Raw genomic sequence first — 14926 nt, 5'->3', positions numbered from 1 at the left:
CTTGAGGGTGGTAGACCCTTTAAGCTGAAAAAAAAAAGAGAATTAAAAACTCAGGAACTCAACTCAGAAATATATTTTAAATATATGATAAACAAAGAAATAATGGCATTAATAAGTAACGTGCCCTTGAAAATAAATAAAGCACAAACACAATGACAAACAAATGGGCTCTGAACATGAACAAATGTTTTAAAAAGAGGAAGTATAAATATAATCTAGCTAATAAACATGTGAGAGAATGTTTAACTTCTTTAGAAAATGAGAAAGAAATGCGTATTAAAACGAATGGGTACTCTGCTATCAAATTGTTTCAAGGTTGCTGATGGTACAGTGAGGCAGGCTTTTTCAAATACTTGTATTAGGAGAATAAAATAACACAGTGCTTCTTGTAAATCAATTTGATTCTGTGTTTCGAGATCGTTAAACATTTTCTACTGTTTTACCAAATGATTCTATTTCTCAGTATTTATTTTAAAGAAAGAAAACCTTTAAATGTACAAAAAGATGCTCACGATATTTGTAACAGCAAAAAAGAAAATGGAAACACTCGACATGTCCAATATAAGGGTGTGGTCACTCTATTTCAGAATGCTTATATAAAGGAAAGGTAGCAGCTCATGTTCCCAAAGAATGACTATAGATGAGAAATAAAATGTCATTTTAATAGTCAATTATCAAAAAAAAGCAGGAAAAAGATTAAAAATATACTACCAGTGATTCGTGGTCAAGGAATGAAGACAATTTTATTTTTGTTTTTTTTCTTTTTCTTTTCTTTTCTTTTTTTTTTTAAGAAGTTAATAGAGTACTTTGGAGATTTTAGTTATTATGGTGTGAAATTTTTTTTAAAAACTATACTACCAGTGATTTGTGTTCAAGGAATGAAGATGATTTTTGTTTTTGTTTTTTTTCTTTTTCTTTTGTTTTTAAAGGAGTTAATAGGAGTACTTTGGAGATTTTAGTTATTATGCTACAAACATGTTTTTAATGCAAAGGAAATATAGCAAATGTCCAGACTTGACAAATGTAAAGCAATCTGTTCTGTTGAGACAAGTTGCTTATTTGGACTTGACTAAAATGTTGAATCTAGTTATCTATAGACAGTAATATATACCCATAACCTGTAGTAATTAGACTGTGAATTTCCATCCGGAACAAGTACAGTGCACCATTCAGATAATTGGGAAAAAGAAGTCGGATGTGCAGGGACCAAGGCCAGATGACTGAATCGTGGCCCCTGTCTGAGACTGCGCAGCCAAACCAGGGTCACCACCGGGCCCACAGCTCAAAAGGCAGATTTGCACGCAGGAAAAAGTCCACTTGCTCCTCCAAACTGTCTTTTTTTTTTAATCTGCCGAAAATACCCTCTGGCTAAAACTACCAAAGTGAATGGCGCCCCCTGGAGTTGCAGTGCACAACCAGCAAAACTACAACACAGTCTTGAGTCATGTTACAGGACAGAGTGACTACTGTCTAAGATCAGAGGGCACTTGGAGGATGGGTCTAGAAGAGACTGGTGGGGACAGGCAGTGAGGAACGAGAAGAGGAAGCTACACCCCATCCCCTGACCTGCACTTCCCTGCTCCTCTAAGTAATGTGGGGAAATCCACTCCTAAAAGAGCAGGAATAGGATCACGTCTGACCAGCCTGTGGAGTGACCTGTGGTGAGAGAGGGTGTGATGGGGCGTGAGGGAAACAGGAGGACGCAGCACACAGCTCAGAAATGTGCAATTAGAAGGAAACACCAGCTCAGTCTATAAGATTAGGAAGAAAATTCCTCTCTCGTGGGCTTTTGTTAGATCAAATGTCCATGAACTTACATATGTTGGCTTAGCAAGTGATAAATGCTTAAAAATGATAACAGTCATATAAATACCAGTTTCATCCCACTAACATTTTAGCAAATCGTAGAGAAACTCTTACCGGCAATTTTAAGTATCTCTGATGTTGTGTTCGAAGGAGCCAGGCAGTCGAGACTCCCTCAACATGGAAAACAGGTCTTGTGGCACCACTGCCAGTTACAGAGGAAATCTCAGACTCTCTGGACCTCTTTGTTTCCTCACTTGTAAAGTATACTGCCCATCTCAGTGAGATCAGATCTATAGAGTGACTTTACACGTTGAAAAGGATAGTGTGTGTGTATGCACACATGGTATATGTGTTGTGTGTGTGTGTCTGTGTGTGCTTACTTGCTCGTTTGTGTTTTATGTTCCTTCTTAATTCCTCTGTTTCTTTGCTTTCACTAGCAGTAAACACCTCAGAAAAATGTAAAAGGAGCCTACACACTTTGTTTTGAAACAAAAAGGGTACCTGGGAAACTGCTCTGTTCCTCTTTTTTGGGAGGAAGAAGAACCCTGGCAACACAGCAGAAGGTGGCAGCTAAGTCCTTGAGTTCTTGGGGGTTAGAGCAAGCAAAGAGGAAGCCGGCTAAAAAATGGTCCACAGTTCAAAATCTGGAGATCCCATTCCTTTAACGGTGTTCAGCTGCCCCGTGGGAGTATTTCTGGGTGGCTCCTGGGAAGCTTTCCTTGAACTTGGTAAATACAGCCTTGGAGCTGATTGAGGACATTTCCTAGTTAAATATTTCAGCTTTAACCAGGAGAGAGAGGAGAATCCATTTTTGAGCACATGATTGTGCATGATTTCTGTATGAACCCACGAGTTCCCTCCTGCTAGTTAAGACTGTAGGTTTTCTGCCATCTCGCCATATCTAACACCAAGTGAATGTAAATAGAAGAATTCATCACTCATCTGCCTCTTACTTTAATAAAAAATGCCAGAGTTTTAAAATTAGAGCGAAAGCATGCACAGGTGCTAGTTTTGTAAATAAAAAGTTAGAAGAAAGTCAGTCAATGTTAGCAACTTATTTTCTGGGGGACGTTTGGGGTGTTTGCACGTCTCTCCCGTACTCTATTTCAAGGATTCAGAAATCAAAGGGTACCAGGTGAAAAAGTTTCTTTGGTCTGGATGTTCACCTGTTAGCACAGATCTCATCTAAAAAAAGTATTTGCGCAGATTCTTTCTCTTCTTCCTATGCTTATTTTTGATGTAAATGACTTGCTAACATTGAGCTTTATTCACTCTAAAATATGTGAGCCTTGTCTTTTTTCTTCTGTTTTCAACAGAAAAAGTGTTTCAAAAGTTATGAAAAATTATTTCTAGTAAGACTAAAGTCACAGCATGCAGGTGATTTGGGGCACAGACATTCACATTCCATCGTTCCATAACTAACAATAAACATAAAGGCAAATGTTATTGCACATTTTCCATAATATATGAAGGAAGCATTTTCCAATTCCAAAATTTGGTATAATAATATCATTCAGGTATGACTTTTCCTTCCTTTTCAAAGTTTTCTTTAACTCTGCTTTTCCTAGATATCCCCAAGAAACACACAGAAGCACCTATCTCTTAACGGTCGTCACAGGTAGCATTATTTTTCTGTAGCTTGGAGGAAAGACTGTGTCAGCATGGCTCTTGGGTGACCCCCATGAGTTAAATGGTAGTGCTGTCAGGAAAACTGGGGGAGGCAGTAACTGCAGGCTCTGCAGATGCTAAGACCTCCCAAACTGGTCAACACTTGGTCTTCTCCTCTAATTTAGCCCCCATCTCCCACTACCCTCTCCCCACACACGTACCTGCAAAAGTCTCTGATGATGTAGCGCTTTATCTCAACTTTTAGGGACCAGCTCCGGTTCCCTATGGTCCACTCATCAAGCCTGCATTCTTTGGACTAATGTTCAACACCCTTCATGACTTTCCCTCTTCCAGCCTACATCATTTCCAATTACTCTTCAATATGAACCCTCATCATGAGCTATATAGAGTTTCCACTGATTTCAAATGAGAGACAGTCCCCTACTTTAGGTTCCAGAAAGCCAGGCACAAAGTAGCTGTTCACCAGAGGAGAAAGATGCCAAGGTGCAGGTACTGAATTAGATTATACATGATCTAAAGAGAGCCTTTAAGTTTTAGAGGCGTTAACACTAACCTAAAATATAATTTCATCCTTGATACGCTACAATTGTGAATGCCATGGTATGGACCTGTGCATGTTTGAGGTGAGTTTGAGGAGCACTGCCACCTTTTGCTTTCAACTGTTGAATGATTGAAACAACAATTTACTAAGTACCTGCAATGTCTCAGACTCTCAGCTAAGTATCTGTTTGTGTTTTTAATACTCACAGTGAGTCAGTGAGGCAAGGCAATAATTACTCTCATTTTAGAGATAAGAAAGCAGAATACCAAGGAGGCCAAGGACAAACAGCCAGTAAGTGAACAAGGATTCAAACTTAGATTTGTTTGACTTTTTTGTCGAGGTAGGCTTCCTGGAGGAAGCGGTTTTATTTTCAGTTTAAATGAAGATCTGTGGATCACTTAGACTTCTGAATATTTGGTTAATTTACTAGTATGCTACCCTTGTCATCTAGAAATTGCATAAAACTCAGTTAATTTCAATACTCCAGCACAAATTCACCCCCTTTCTCCTTCTTACTGCACTGGTAAACTTCATGAAGTCAGGGAATAAAAGTATGCTGCTAATTATTTTATCTTCAATGTCTAGCACAGTACCTGGCACATGGGTGGTGATCAGTGCCTCTTAAATGAATAAATGAAAAGCAGGCTCTAGGCTCAGCTTTGTACCAATGTTTCTGGGAGTCCTAGAGAAGCGGACAAGCCAACTCATCCAGGGACAGTAAGGAAGTGATCACTCAAGCAAGACTTTTCTAGATACTTAGGCATCCAGACTAGAACCACATGCTAAGTCTAGATTAAGATAAGTCTGGAGGAGGCGGATTTAGGTCTCTGTCCTCAAAAAGCTCAAAATCTGATCTGATTCCATCTTCCAATGCATTTCTTATGGGCTATACCAAGCCACCGATGATGTAAATAAAACATTCAGTTTTCTTGCAGAAATGTTACTCCACTATCCTTCATGCAATAATGCAGCACTTTGTAGCAAGCTTTATAATGAGGCTATGAATTAAAGTGATGCATGGCTTTTCTGAGGTACGATATGCATTGCAACAGCCTGTATTAACAATTTAAAACCATATAATGTGCTTTATAAACTAATAAAGTAGCTGCCTCTAAATGATTTATCAAATATGAATAATGCATCCAGAAATAGCTTACAGGGACAGGGCCATCCTCCTCCCCTCCTGTGCTAGCTGACTTTCTCCACAGATGACGCTGAGGACACATGGGAGCTGAGTTACTGACTTCTAGCCACAAGTCTCCTGCTCTGCCAGGAAACCTGCCTGAGTTCTCCCCAGAGCCTCCCTGCCTATTCTCCTGTTAACGATGGTGCAGCCACCCTCTCTGCCTCTTCCCACTTCTGCCTCTCTCTCTACCCCTTTAGGTTCCCCTCTAGCCCCCCCTCCGCCCCACTTTGGGCTCTCCCTCGTTCCCTCATCTTTCCTGCTTCATTCAAGAGAGGTGAGGGGCTATCCGAGAAAGTTTCCATGTAGAAGCAGTGACATATAAAAGATAAAGCAGTCAGTAGATTAAGTAGTCAGAGGGGGAACTCCTAGGGCTCATAGCCCAGAAAGAGAACAGTTACACGTGGTTTCCAGGCATCTAGGAAATATTCACATAAGAGTTTAAACTATCCAAATCCCTACATACTAACTAGATTTCACACCCAGTACTTTGTCTTCTGAACACGGCACTGGTGAAATCTAAAGGTGAGTACCTGAAGACTCAAAGCATGTTGGATCTCTGTCTGGGTTTTTTTCTGGGGGGGTGGAGACTTGATTTTAGGAATAAATATACATGTATATAAATCCCAAAGCACATAGGAGAACATTGTTCAAGAGAACATTGCTCCTACCTGACAATGAGAACCAGCTAGCTCTTTAGAAACCCACCAGACAGCCTAAACAAACTAAAGAAACTTTAGTTCAAATAGTCACAAACACTTGCTGGGAGAAAAAAAGACTCATGGCTGCTACAGTCCCTCGCAGAGAAGCACAAGGTGAACACATTCAGCATAGGCTGGGCTATTGAGGCAGAAGTCGACTTTCTACAAATGTATGAAATGTATGTGGAGGCCAGCAAAATGATTAGGATTCTAGAGAGCCCTAGCCACAGACTGGCCTGAACCTTCACAAAAACTCATTCCCATAACAAACGCGAAGGGGTAATGTGCAGAGGCCACATGCAGGGTAGAAAGCTGAGAAAAATCCTTTTTTTTCTGCAAGTACACTGCAGCTTTCCTCTGAAAGTTAGAATGGAGCAGCCAAGAGGAGAAAGATCCCTATAGGCACAGAAAGCAGGGGGTAGTGATGAGAAAGGATAACAAAGAGAATTCCCAGCAACTCTGAAGCTTAGCGCTATAGTCTGTAAATTAGAGAGAGATATCTCAGCATTTAGAAAGCTGGAAGCTTATCTCTAAAACATAAAGAGATCTCTGCAATATCTGTAGTGTCGTTATTCCAAGCTTTTCTAAAGGAAAAATTCTGATTTGGCCCTCAAAATTTTGAAATTAGGGGTAAATTAAGTGAATTAAACCTACAATAATGCCCAGACCCAGGTCATCAAAAAATTAAACTCGGTCAGATCCCTTCTCCCATTATTATCTTAACAGAAGAAGCAGCATGTCCTTTTTTTGTTTTGTAATTAGACATTGTTTATCTCAGTGTTTACTAATTTTTTTTTTTTTTTACATAAAATGTCTGGCATTCAATCAAAAATTTCAAGTCACATGATGGAGCAAGGGAATGCACCTCCTGGTCAAGAGAGAAAACACTCAAGAGATGACTCAGATGGAATTAATAGACAAGAACATTAACAATTTGGATGGAGTTTCCACTTCTGGCCATGGTGGAGTGACTTTTACCCCATTAGCCTTCCTGTCATAACAACTGTAAAATTGGATAAAATATAATAGTTAGCTGGTTTTTAGGCAATAGAAAACAGGTAACACAATACTTAAAACCTAAAAGAAGGGGAACTTGTAAGTGAAGCTCCTTGATCACCAGCTTGGGGAAAGTTTCCCTACTTGGGCAAACACTGATGCAACTCTAGTAGAGAAAGACTTCCTACTCAAATTAAGAAGAAATCAGAATTTGAAGCTGCTGAAATGGGTTGAATCTATGGAATGGACAATTGGGAAAGTGGAAGCTGTGAATAGAAGGGGCTCAGAATTCACTAGAGGTGTCCCCCATGATTCTGTGGTTGAGAGATAGGTTTTATGTGTTCAGGAAGAGACCAAACAAGACTTACTGGAGAGTAGCTGCAATGAGGTTGGGAGTAGAACAGAGATACTAGAGGTTGAACACTACTGAGGGAAAAGTAATGCTGAGGGGCACTGAAGTACTGGCTGGGCCAGAGTAGAGACCTCATTAATAATTTCTTAATGTCCCTAACTGCCAGCTAAAATAATAGAAAGGCCACTCCTTATGAGTAAAGATCACACCTTAGTGTAAGACCTAACCTATACTCACCTTAAAGAAGACTAAACCAAGCCTTAACAAGAACCCCAGGGGAGAAAGAATTTGAAGGTTGTGTCTTATCAGATTTGAGGGACTTGGGAAATACTGTCAGCATTCCACAGATCTGCATCAGCAAATCAAAAACAAGCCTGCATATTGAAGGTAACCAACCTTTCATGGCACTGCCTGCTGAAACAAAAATACATATTTTGCAGTCATGTTTCTATATACCAACAATAAACATTCTAAAAAGGAAATTAATAAATTAATTTCATTTATCATATCACCCTATAGAATAAAATACCTAGGAATAAACTTAACCGAGTAGGTGAAACACTTGTATGCTGAAAATTATAAAACATTGAAGAAAGAGATTAAGACTGAAAAAACTGAAAGACATCCCATTTTCATAATTGGAGAACTCAATATTGGTAAGATTTCAATACTACCCAAGGTGATCAACAGATTCAATGCAAACAACATCAAAATTCCAATGGTCCTTTTTTTTTTTTTTGGCGGATTTGAACAATCTAATCCTCACGATCATATGGAATTAAAAGCAGCCTTGAATAGCCAAATCAATATTGAAACAATAACAGAACTGGCTAGCTCACACTTTATGATTTTAAAACTTACTAGCAAGCTGCACTAATCAAAAAACAGTGTGGTTTTGACATAAAGATGAAAATGGAGACCAACGGAATAGAATTGACAGTTCATAAGTAAACCTATATATCTATTACCAATTGATTTTCAACAAGAGTGCCATGAAAACCCAGTCAGGAAGGAATACACTGATTCAACAGTGGTCCTGGGATAACTGAATATCCATATATTAAAAAATGAAGTTGGACCTTAATCTCAAAACATATACATAAATTACTTCTAAATAGATCATAACCCAAATATAAGAACTAAAACCATGAAACTAATAGAAGATAATATAGAGGTAAATCTTCATGACTTTAGATTTGGCAATGAGTTCTTACATATGACACAAAAAAACACATATAAGAGAAAAAATAAATAAAAAGACTTCATCAAAATTAAAAACTTTTATGCTTTAAAAGGAATTATCAAAAAAGTGAAAAGGCAACCTACAGAATGAAGAACCTACAGAACTTACAAAAATATTTGCAAATCACATATCTGATAAGGGTCTCTTATCTAGAATATATAAAGAAATCTTACAAGTCAACAACAAAAAGACAAACAACCTGATTAAAAAATCAGCAGAAGACTTGCATTGACATTTCTCCAAAGAAATATTCAAAGGCCCAGGAAACACATGAAAAGATGCTCAATATCATTAGTCATTAGGAAAATGCAAACCAAAACCGCAGTGAGGTACCACTTCACACCCACAAGGAAGGATGGCTATAGTAACAAGAAAAAACAAAAAAAAAGGGAAAATAACAAATGTTGACAAGAATGTAGAGAAATTGGAAAACTTGTACTTTGTGGGTGGGAATTCAACGAGACTTAGCTGTTGTGGAAAAGAGTTTGGAGGTTCCTCAAGAAGTTAAATATAGAATTATCATATAATCTCACAAATCTACTCCTAGGTACATAACCAAAAGAACTTAAAACAGATCCTTAAATGAGTTCATGTACACGCATGCTTGTAGCAGCACTATTCACAATAGCCAAAAGGTGGAAATAGCCCAAATGACCATCAGTGGATTATTGGATAAACAAATGGTGCCATGTGCATACAATGGAATATTATTCAACCATAAAAGGAATGAAGTACCAATACATGCTACAGCATGGAGGTACCTCTAAATCGTTATGCTAACTGAAAGAAGCCAAACAAAAGAACCTAAATATTGTATGATTTCATTTATATGAACTATTCAGAATAGACAAATTCAGAGAGACAGAACACAGATTGGTTGTTGCCAGAGGCTGGGAGAGGGAAGGATGGAGAGAAACTGCTTAATGAGTAAGAGATTTTACTTTGGAGTGATGGAAATGTTTTGAAACTAGATAGAAGTGGTGGCTGAACACCATTGTGAATATACTAAATGTCTCTGAATTGCTCACTTTAAAGTGGTCAAATTCTATGTTATGTGAATTTCACATCAATATTTAGTAAAAATAAATAAAGCAAAAGCAGATAGAACTAAAGGGAAATATAAATAAATTCTATATTGGAAATAGAAGTAAATGTGCAATTTTAATAATTCATAGAAAACTTAGATAAAAAATCTTTAAGGTTAGAGAATATGGGAATAAACAGCAACAACAAATGATTATCAACTAACTGGTCTGAATTGGCATTTAGTGAACATTGCACTCCCATACTGAAGAACACACATTAATTTCAAAGGAACATGTCACGTTAATTAAAATAAGCCATATGCTCAACCATAGAACACTTTCAATGAATATTATATAATTAAAATAAGCAGAACATATTTTCTGACCACAATAATATTCAATTAGAAATCAATAACAATAAGATCATGAAGAAAAATCTCCAAATTGTGGGAAATCAAACAACACAATTTCAAATAATTTATGGGTAAAACAAACCACAAAAGGGAAAATAGAGACTATTTTAAACTAAGTGATAAAACGTAAACTATCAAAATGTACGAAATGAAGCTATATATTACTTATAATTAGTTTTATAGCTTTAAATGACTATATTAGAAAATTAAAAAGTGTAAAATTAGTTATCTAATATTCCAGTGTGTAAAGGTAACAAAAGAAGAATAAAGTATGTCCAAAATAAGATGAAAAATGAATAAAAATAAAAGCAAAAATGAACTGAGTAGAAAATGGACAAGCAATACAGAAATCAGCAAATCTGAAGTTGTTTCTATGAAAAAATTAATAATATTGATAAAACCCCAAGAAGACTAATCAAGAAACACAAGACAAAATTCAAATTATCAGTATTAGAAATACACAGAGGAAACATAACTATAGATCCTACAAACACATGATAATAAGGAGCTATTATAAATGACTTTATGGCAATAATTTTGATATTAATGAGTTTCTTCAAAACAAGTGATACAAGAAGAAATTAAAAACCTGAATAGCCTTATAGCCATTAAAGTAATTAAATCATAATCAGAAACATTTCCATATAGAAATCTCCAGGCCTGGATGACTTCACTGTGAATTTTATTAAACATTTAAAGAATAATATCAATTCTACAGAAGTTCTTTCAGGAAATAGATGAAGAAGGAACAATTCCCAATCAGTCTTATGGGCCAGCATAATTCTAATACAGGAAATAAATTCTAAAAAATAATTACTGATCAATATTTTATATAATACAGATGCAACATTCCTTAACTAAATATTAGCCAACTAAATCTTGGGGTATTTAATGAGGATGATATATTACAGCCAAGTGGGGATTATGTCAAGAGAGCAAAGCAGATTTAACATAAAAAATTAAGCAATGTGATTCATTATATTTACAGAATAAAGGAAAAAAATCATATGTTCATTCTAATAGATGTGAAAAATGTATTGGACAAAATCCAATACCTATTCATAATTTTTTTAAAAACCCAGCAAAATGAGAATCTACAGAAAAGTGGAAAACTTCCTCAATATTGATATAATACATGTATAAAAAATAGACTTAACACCACATTAAATGATACCAAATTTTTGGACACTTTTAAGTGGAACAATGAGGAAAATTATTCATTATCATAACTTCTATTAAATGTACTTTAAGTTCTATGCATTAAAACAAGAGAAGGAAATGAAATGTACACCTGATAAAAATTAAAAGTATTTGATATTAATGATATCAAATATTGTTTGATATCAATATTAATTATCTTCTTCAAAGATGACATAATTTTGTATGTAGAAAACATGAAATCTACCGAAAAGATACTAGGAAATGAATAAGGAAATCTAGTAAGGTCACAGAATACAAGGTTGTGGTATCATATAAATATGTTTGGTTTTCATCCCTGGTTCCTGACACAAAGCTCCTAGTTCCCTTGGAATTCCCTGGGTGATAGAAGTGTCTTTTGTTCAAATATGGCTACTCTTGGCAGGCCCCTAGATGGTTTCAGGATGGGGCTGGTCACCAGAGAAATCAAGCTTTGGTTAGAAGCCTTGAACTTTCAGTTCCACTCCTCCAATCCTCTGAAAGGAGAGAGGGGATGGGGATTGAGTTAATAATCAGTCATGCCTACATGATGAAGCCCCCATGAAAAACTCTACATGATGGAGTCTGGAGAGCTTCTGAGTTGGTGAACACTCTACACGCTGCGAGGGTGAGACCCTAACTACACGGGGACAGAAGTTCTTGTGCTTAGGATCCTTTCGGACCTCATTCTATGTACCTATTCATCTGGCTATTCATTAATATGCTTTATAATACACCAGTAGTAGTAAATAAAGTGCTTTCCAGAAATTTTGTGAGCTGTTCTAGCAAATTATTGAACCTGAAAGAGGAGAGGGGTTTGGGGAACTCCCTGACCTTGTACCCAAGTTGGACAGAGTGTGGGTGACTTAGGGATCCAATACTTGTGACTGGTATCTGAAGTGAGGGCATCTTGTTGGATTGAGCCTTAAATGCATGGAGTCTGATGCTAACTTTGGGTACCTAATGTCAGAACTGAATTGGATTGTGGGAAACTCAGCTGTTGTCCAGAGAGCCAGAGAATTGGTTGGTATGAGAAAGAAAACAAAACAAAACAAAACCCTACACATTTGGTATCAAAAGTTCTATGAGTAAAAACAGCTTAGAGGTCAGTGCGCAAAAACAAGTTATATTTCTATATATTATCAACAAACAATGGAAACATGATATTTAGTCAACTATTTATAAAACCGTCAAAAAACATCAAAACTCTAGGGAAAAAACTAATGAAAGATGTGCAAGACCACTAAATTGAAAACTATCAAACATTGGTGAGAGAAATTAAAAACGCAAATAAATGGGGAGATATATCTTGTTTATGGATTGGAAGATAAAAGTTTTAAGATGTCAATTCTCATTAAATGTCTTTACATACAAACCACCAGGCTTTTGTTGTTGAAGAAATTGACAAACTGATTATAAAATTTACATGCAAATGCATAATATGTAAAACAGGCAAAATTATCTTGGAAAAAAAATTGAAAGACTTATACTACCTTATTTCAAGATTAATATAAATCCCTGGTAATAAAGTGTGGCACTGGTCTACGATCACAAAGCAGAGAGTTCACAATCATAAATACTCAGTCAGTTGACTTTTGACCAACACCAAATCAACTAAATAAGAAAAGAAAAGCTTGAAATAAAAAGGAGTGTTGAAAAAACGTGAATTCCATTTTTAAAGAATAAAATTTGACTCCTACTTCACTCCAAACACAAAAATGTATTCAGGATGACTTGTAGATTGAAACATCTTAAACATAGCTGCTAGAACAATAAAACTTATAAAAGAAAAATCCCAAAGAATGTCTTCATGGCATTGGAATAAGAAAGGTTTCTTAAATTGAAAATAAACTCCCAAAGAACAAAGCATAAAAGAAAAAAAAGATAAATAGAATTTTATTGAAATTAAAATATCTTCTCATCAAAAGACAGTGTTAAAAATGTGGACCCTATATACAGAATATATAGAGAACTCTTATAAATCAACGACAACAAAAAGACAACCCAACGTAAACAAAAAAACACAAGAGATTTGAACAGATATTTCACAAATGAAGACATACAAATGGCCAACAAACACATGAATAGGAAATTCATCATCTGGTAACGAAATTACAACCACAGTAAGACACGATTTCATACCCAGTAGGGTAGCTAAAATAAAAAAAAGATGGGCAAGATCAAATGTTGACAAACATGTGGAGCAGCTGGAGCTCTATTACCTTGTTGCTAGGAGTATAAAATGGTACAACCATGCTGAAGACTATTTAGCAGTTTTTTATAAAGTTAAACATACAGTTACCCTAAATCTATGCACTAGTTGGTATTTTCTCAAAATATACTACAGCATATGTACAGCCCTCCCACACACATATTTCTAATAAAAAGTCTTCATTAGAGCCTTATTCATAATGGCCCCAAACTGGACATAACGCAATGCCTATCAATAGGTGTATAAACTACTTGTGGTATATTCATAGGATAGACTACTGGTCAGTGATGAAAAGAAATGCAGCAACAACATGACTCATGATTACAGCAACATGAGTAAATTAGAAAATATTGTGTGAGGAAAGGAATCCAGGCACATTCAGTATGATCCAATTTATATAAAGCCTAAGAACAGGCAGGACTGCTATGTGGTAATCAAAATAAAAATTTTCTCAGGGATGTGGGCGTGAAGAGGTTTGACCGGAAGGGAAGCACAAAGGCACTATCTGATTTGATGGAAATGTTTGAAATGTTTTGAGTGGTAGTTACATGCATGTATAAAACTGTCAAAAATAATAGAAATGAACATTTAAGTTCTGTGCATTTGATTACACGTAAATCATACCCTCGATACAATATTACTTTATCAAAAAAGAAAAAGAAAGTCACCATAACAATAAAGACGGTAGTCTGTCACCACTTTTCTTGAGGGTTCTGGCAAAACTTCCCATAAGGTAGGGAGGGGGAGGGTGGAGAATACAGGGCTTTCTTTAACAAAAATAATATCAGTTAACATTTCAAATGATTGCTGTGGGCCATACAGTGGTAATAGTAAACAGATTACTACATTGAACATTCACTAAGACCTTATCTACTTTACCCAGAAGAAAGAGGTGGAAACTTCAACAACTTGGTAATGTCATAAGCTGTAAACAGTGAATCCAGGAATTGAACCTTGGTCTGACTTCAGAGTCCCTGCCTTTAACCACTGCTCTGGTCTTCCCTAAACTTCTTGTTCCTAACACTGGAAAAATAGGCTTAAGCCCAACAGAAAAAATGGGCAAAAGCAAACCACAGGGATGTAAGTTAAAATACCTGAAATTTCTCTAAAGAATCATTCACACTAAGTTGAAATGAGAAAAATGCAAATTCAACAATAATGAGATACCAGGCAACACTCATAAGAACAGCAACACTTGGAAAGGTGAATGATGCCAGCTGTTGCTGCAAATGTGGCGAGACAAGAACTTTGGGTTGTTGACCATATTGATGTTCTCAGCCATTTTGGAAATTATTCAGAAGGTACTTCCTGTAAGTAACTAGGCATATAGCTTATGACTGATCATTTCCATTCCTGAGCACCTAGCTCCGAGAAGTTCTATAAGGGGATTTGTACAAAGTGGTTGATTGCAGTGTGTATGTGTGTGCGTGTGTGTCTTTGTGTGTATGTTATTGTAAGAAAAAGTTGAGGGACACTCAGTAGGAGAATAGATTAGTAATATATTATGGATCCAATGAAATATATTATAGAAGCAATGGACTACACATAATATATAATATAAATAGATTCCAAAATAGACTTTTAAAAAATAGTAAGAAATAAAATGAGATTAAGGTACAATAACATGTATGAAAGTCAAAGCTATACAT

The sequence above is a fragment of the Balaenoptera musculus genome, chromosome 13, assembly GCF_009873245.2.
Source record: "Balaenoptera musculus isolate JJ_BM4_2016_0621 chromosome 13, mBalMus1.pri.v3, whole genome shotgun sequence".
Taxonomy (NCBI): domain Eukaryota; kingdom Metazoa; phylum Chordata; class Mammalia; order Artiodactyla; family Balaenopteridae; genus Balaenoptera; species Balaenoptera musculus.
The sequence above is the reverse complement of the archived record's forward strand: the minus strand, read 5'-3'. Positions refer to the sequence as shown.